At 47.8% G+C, this 6,393-nt stretch overlaps 1 protein-coding gene across 2 annotated transcripts in view; it reads left to right on the top strand.

Moving 5' to 3' along the window:
• Positions 1-4,443: 4,443 nt before the first annotated feature.
• The window catches only part of LOC134994916 (oocyte zinc finger protein XlCOF7.1-like), a 101,797-nt gene continuing 99,847 nt past the window's right edge, over positions 4,444-6,393 (top strand). For both annotated transcript variants that reach the window (XM_063951026.1, XM_063951025.1), the window contains exon 1: positions 4,444-4,701. The gene's annotated coding sequence lies outside the window, so the exon portion shown is untranslated. The remainder of the gene's footprint in view (positions 4,702-6,393) is intronic.

The raw sequence follows: 6,393 nt of genomic DNA, 5'->3' as shown, positions 1-6,393 counted from the left end.
AGGTAAATAAGTTGACTTACCCGCAGTGGCCGCCGATACCAAATCAGTAAGGCCATCCCCAAAAAGTTCACCTCCCTTAAAAGGAAGGGACTCCATATTTTTCTTGGAATCGGCGTCAGCATTCCACTGGTGAGTCCAAAGAGCTCGCCTAGCCGCAACTGACATAGCATTAGCCTTAGCACACAGGAGGCCAGCATCTCTTGCAGCCTCTTTCAAGTACGCAGCTGCGTCTCTGATATAACCAAGCGTCACTAGGATGCTATCCCTATCAAGATTATCCAAATCAGAAGACAAACTTGCAGCCCATTTTTCAATAGAGCTACTTACCCACGCTGACGCAATAAGAAGTCTAAGCTGCGTACCCGTGGTTGTAAAAATAGCTTTCAAAGTAGCCTCCTGCTTACGATCAGCCGGCTCCTTAAGGGTCGCAGGGAGGGCTACCCGTTTAGACAAGCGTGCTAGGGCCTTGTCTACTGTGGGCAGTGTTTCCCACTTTTCTCTATCAGCTGCGGGAAAGGGGTATGCCACCTTGATCCGATTAGGAATTAGAAATTTTTTATCAGGGTTGTTCCAAATACCATCAAAGAGGTTGTTTAATTCAAAACATGGAGGAAAATCAACCGAGCGTCTCTTTTCCTTGTAAATAAGGACCATTGTTTCAGGTGTAATAGGGTCCTCATCAATATGTAATATGTCTTTTACAGCTACAATCATATACTGAATACTCCTAGCCAATTTAGGATCTAATCTAGTATCAGCATAGTCGACATCGGCCTCAGAGTCCGTGTCAGTATCTGTGTCAACTAATTGGTCAACACCACGTTTGAGCGACCCCGGAGGGCCCTGGACCTGCAATAAAGCGTCCTCCATTGATCTCTTTCACACCTGGATTTGAGATTCAGACTGATCAAACTTTTGGTTTAAAAGAGTAACATTAGCATTTAAAGCATTCAAAGTCGACAACCAATCAGCAGTCGGCGGTGCCGACAGGGTCACCCCCAAAACATTTTGTGTCCCCAATAAATTATCCCCCTGAGAGGAATAATCTGCCTCAGACATGTCGTCCCCTGAAAACAGCACCCAAATCAAAGCCTGTCAGGGAACAAAGGGAAAAAAGCCAGCTCACACCCCAGCGACAAAATGAAGGTCTGAAAAACACCCTCAAGTGTTCCAGAGCTGCAGCGCTATATTTATCTATTAAATCTGCCCCCCGCTCCCCTCCTCGTTTTCTTATGCCCCTGGTACTTGCTGCTTGTGAGGAAGGACCAGCGCTGCTGTGTGTTGAGGAGGAAATGGCGCCGAGTGAGCAGTGAGGACAAAGCTCCACCCCCTTAATGGCACGCTTCGTCCTGCTTATTTATATATATATTTATACTGGCGGGGGTTTTGGACTGTGCCCAGGCACTTAATGTCCTCTCTGCCAGTGTTTTCTGAGGTAAAAAAGCTCCCCAGGGCGCCCCCCCCCCCCAGCGCCCTGCACCCAGTGGTGTGTACTGTATGGGAGCCCGGCGTGCACTGTGCATGCCTTGCCGCAATACCTCTAAATGCCGTCATTCTGAAGAGAAGTCTTCTTTTCTTCGTAATACTCACCTGTCTTCTGACTTCTGGCTGAAGAGGGGGTGACGGCAGGCTGTGGGAGCGAACATCCGAGAGCACCCGGCGTTCATCTCCCCTCAGGTGCGGAAGGCATCCTGTCAGCAGCAGCAGAGCCCTGAAACTCATTAGAAGTGGGTCTAGACTGCTCTCCCCTCTATCCCACGAAGCAGGGAGTCTGTTGCCAGCAGATCTCCCTGAAAATAAAAAACCTAACATTGTCTTTTCAGAGAAACTCAGTAGAGCTCCCCCGAGTGCCTTTCGTCTCGCAGGGCACATTTTCTAAACAGAGTCTGGGGAGGGATATAGAGGGAGGAGCCAGGTCACGCCCCTTTGAAAGTCTTAAAGTGTCCATGTCTCCTGCGGATCCTTTCTATACCCCATGGTTCTTTTTGGTGTCCCCAACATCCTCTAGGACGAAATAGAAAGATAAATCTAGCAGCAGCGTTGGGAACAGATTGGAGGGCAGCTAGATGGGAACACGGGAGGCCAGGGGGGAGAAGGTTGCATTAGTTGAGCCAAGATGTAACTAGTGAGTGGATAATCAGTTAATCATCTCAGGTAAATAAGAAAGCGATTGTCATCTTCCCCATTGAAACACAAATAAAACAGTCCCAGGTGTACATATCTGCACTCACAATGTCATCAACCCACTTAGATAAAAAAGATATACAGTAGCCATCTTCCTACTGGAAACATATAGAGAACAGTCCCAGGAATACATGTCTGTGCTTATAACACCATCATCCCAAATAAATTTGGGTGTGATACAGGATGCCAGTGGTCACATGATCGACACCAGCATCCCAACCATGAGAATGCCGACAGGGGATGGGGTCATTATTTTACTTCTCCCCTAATCAGCCAGCAGGTGCAGGTAGGGCTAAGACATCGGGGGTGGCGGCTAGAGCTAAGACATCGGGGGGTGGCGGCTAAGGCTAAGACATCGGGGGTGGTGGCTAGGGCTAAGACATCGGGGGGGGGGCTAGGGCTAAGACATCGGGGGTGGCGGCTATGGATAAGAGTCATGGGCTGGTGGCTGTGGATAATCCCCCTTTAGTGCCTAAATCCTATAGTGACCCCGATACTTACTTTCGGGGTGCTAGCAGTCGGTGTTCAAAAAATACTGACATCCAGGAGGGAACTGCAGGTGATCATCCTGATCATCTCTTCTCCTGGTCATACTTAAGACAGGGCGCTGATGTGTAAGATAGGATGCAGGTAAAATGGCGGCTGTCGGGATCCTGGCAGGATACCAACGCAGAAATACCGACAGCCGACAATCCCGGTGCACCAGGGCTATTCCCAATTGTGTACATGGCAAATGCAGCGAGGGACTTTTAGCGATCGCCCCGCTGCCGGCATTCTGGTGGGTGGGATGCCGCTGTCGGGATATATACCGGGATAACGTATGTAACCCAGTATATATCTATATATATGAAATATACACTACTTTACCACCACCTAGCTTGTTGCGCTCACCCCGCCCCCTTGCGCTGGTATTTCGCGGCCAGGATACTGGCGTTGTTATAGTGAGTGTTATAGTGAGTGGCAGCCTCCTGACAGTGGGAAAAGAACCTGTGGTGAGCGCAGTGAGCCGCCGAGCCCACTGCATGGCGAGTGCAGTGATCCCTCAAGAGGCCTGTAGAGCTCGCCCCCCGCGCCGGCATTCTGCGGCCAGGATACCAGCGTCGTTATGGTGACACATATTAATTACACAAGTTCTGTGAAGAATTAAAGGGATGAGGTGGTAACCCTAGCGGGGGTCACACATACAGACCCTATATTCTTTCTCACTAGGGACATGATTGAGAGATGGCCGCAGATTGTCGCATACGAAACAAGATCTGCGTCTGTCTCCTTACGTGCTGTGGGCCGCCTCCTGATGCGTCCATAATTACATTGCAGACGCATCGAATTCAGGTTGACCTCTGGCAACGCCATTTGTTTAATTGGAGCGGCTGTCTGTGACGTCATGCTGCCCCGAAAACTCCCCCGTTCGGCCCGCCACGCCTTCGAAACACTGCGTTGTCGCCCCCCGAACGCTCGCCGCTTTCATCTTGCTGCCGCATCCGGGAAGGACAAGGGAGGTGCAGGCGCACTGCGGCCACTGCGTGTACATACCAGATGGACCTGGCCGATGAGTACGGATGGCGGCTTCGACCATCTCTGAATCCGTTCCTCAGTCTCTGAGCGTGATCAGCACTGCATATTTAATGATGATATTGAGGTCACCGCCGGAGTGTGCTGGTATTACTAATGCAGCTCTTAATGAATGTTGTTATAACTTACATTCTGTCTGTGGCTAATTGTATTGTGTACTTCATATTATTATTGCTTGCCTGAGCTGGTATAATGGGGGTAATTCCAAGTTGATCGCAGCAGGAAATTTTTTAGCAGTTGGGCAAAACCATGTGCACTGCAGGGGAGACAGATGTAACATGTGCAGAGAGAGTTAGATTTGGGTGGGTTATTTTGTTTCTGTGCAGGGTAAATACTGGCTGCTTTATTTTTATACTGCAATTTAGATTGCAGATTGAACTCACCCCACCCAAATCTAACTCTCTCTGCACATGTTATATCTGCCTCCCCTGCAGTGCACATGGTTTTACCCAGCTGCTAACAAAGTTCCTGCTGAGATCAACTCAGAATTATCCCCAATGCCCAATGACGTCACTCTGTCTCCTCCTCTGAGCTCCAGCTGTCACTTCCTGGTCCTGATCTTGAAGGGAATATATAGGCAGCACTATTTGTGTCTACGTTCCCTTCGTGATCAAGAGCAGGAAGTGACAGCACGAGAGGGCAGGAGAGAACTTCCGCCCTTACAGCGGCATAGGCAGTGTGAGTGACTGCTGCTTCTGCAGATGGAGAGCTGTGCTCTGATTGGCTCGCTGAGTCAGTGAGAACCATTCAGAGCTAGCAGTGGGCCCTGTTGCCTAGCAGCAGCCCAGGGAGGGGAGAGAGTGAGGGGACTGAGCTGGCTCATGTCTGACAGCCTCCAACGCACCTAGGAAGTTTCCTTGATACAGACACAGCAGCCCAGGGGAGGCATAGCAAAAACAATCCACCAGTGTCCGTCTATCAGCCGGTGACACATCCTGCTGCAGGGTAAGGTATGAGCTGCTGATAGCTCATGTTGTATGAGGGTGCACAGGGCTGGGCAGGTGCAGGGCATTATACATATAGTGGCAGCACCCCCCCCCCCCCCCCCCTTCCCCCATGCTACTCTGGCTGGACATAACAGTGTGGTATATTATCTATAGGGGATATTACAGTGCGGCATATCATATATAGGGGGCATTACAGTGTGGCATATCTAGGGGATATTACAGTGTGGCATATTATCTATAGGGGGCATTACGGTGTGGCATATTACCTATAGGGGCATAACAGTGCAGTATATTATCTATAGGGGGCATTACAATGTGGCAGATTATCTATAGGGACATTACAGTGTGGCATATTACCTATAGGGGATATTACAGTGTGGCATATTATCCATAGGGGATATTACGGTGCGGCATATTATCTATAGGGGCATTACGGTGTGGCATATTACCTATAGGGGGCATCACAGTGCAGTATATCATCTATAGGGGGCATTACAATGTGGCATATTATCTATAGGGGATATTACAGTGTGGCAGATCATCTATAGGGGATATTACAGCGCAGCATATTATCTATAGGGGATATTACAGTGCGGCATATCATCTATAGGGGGCATTACAGTGGCATATTATCTATAGGGGATATTAGTGTGGCATATTATCTATAGGGGATATTACAGTGCGGCATATCATCTATAGGGGGTATTACAGTGTGGCATATCATCTATAGGGGATATTACAGTGCAGCATATTATCTATAGGGGACATTACAGTTCGGCATATAATCTATAGGGGACATTACAGTGCGGCATATTATCTATAGGGGATATTACAGCGCGACATATCTAGGGGATATTACAGTGCGGCATATTACCTATAGGGGCATTACAGTGCAGTATATTATCTATAGGGGGCATTACAGTGTGGCATATTATCTATAGGGGATATTACAGCGTGACATATCTACGGGATATTACAGTGCGGCATATTACCTATAGGGGCATACAAGTGCAGTATATTATCTATAGGGGGCATTACAGTGTGGCATATTATCTATAGGGGGCATTACAGTGTGGCATATTATCTATAGGGGGCATTACAGTGCGGCATATTATCTATAGGGGATATTACAGTGTGGCATATTATCTATAGGGGATATTACAGCGCAACATATCTAGGGGATATTACAGTGCGGCATATTACCTATAGGGGATATTACAGCGCGACATATCTAGGGGATATTACAGTGCGGCATATTACCTATAGGGGCATTACAGTGCAGTGTATTATCTATAGGGGGCATTACAGTGTGGTATATTATCTATAGGGGGCATTACAGTGTGGCATATTATCTATAGGGGGCATTACAATGCGGCATATTATCTATAGGGGATATTACAGTGCGGCATATTACCTATAGGGGCATTACAGTGCAGTATATTATCTATAGGGGGCATTACAGTGTGGCATATTATCTATAGGGGATATTACAGTGTGGCATAGTATCTATAGGGGATATAACAGGGCGACATATCATCTATAGGGGGCATTACAGTGCAGCATATTATCTATAGGGGATATTACAGTGCAGTATATTATCTATAGGGGATATTACAGTGTGGCATATCTATAGGGGATATTACAGTGTGGCATATTATCTATAGGGATATTACAGCGTGGCATATTATCT

This window comes from Pseudophryne corroboree, chromosome 2, assembly GCF_028390025.1.
Source record: "Pseudophryne corroboree isolate aPseCor3 chromosome 2, aPseCor3.hap2, whole genome shotgun sequence".
Taxonomy (NCBI): domain Eukaryota; kingdom Metazoa; phylum Chordata; class Amphibia; order Anura; family Myobatrachidae; genus Pseudophryne; species Pseudophryne corroboree.
Note: the sequence above shows the minus strand (reverse complement) of the source record. Positions and strands in the feature narration are given on the sequence as shown.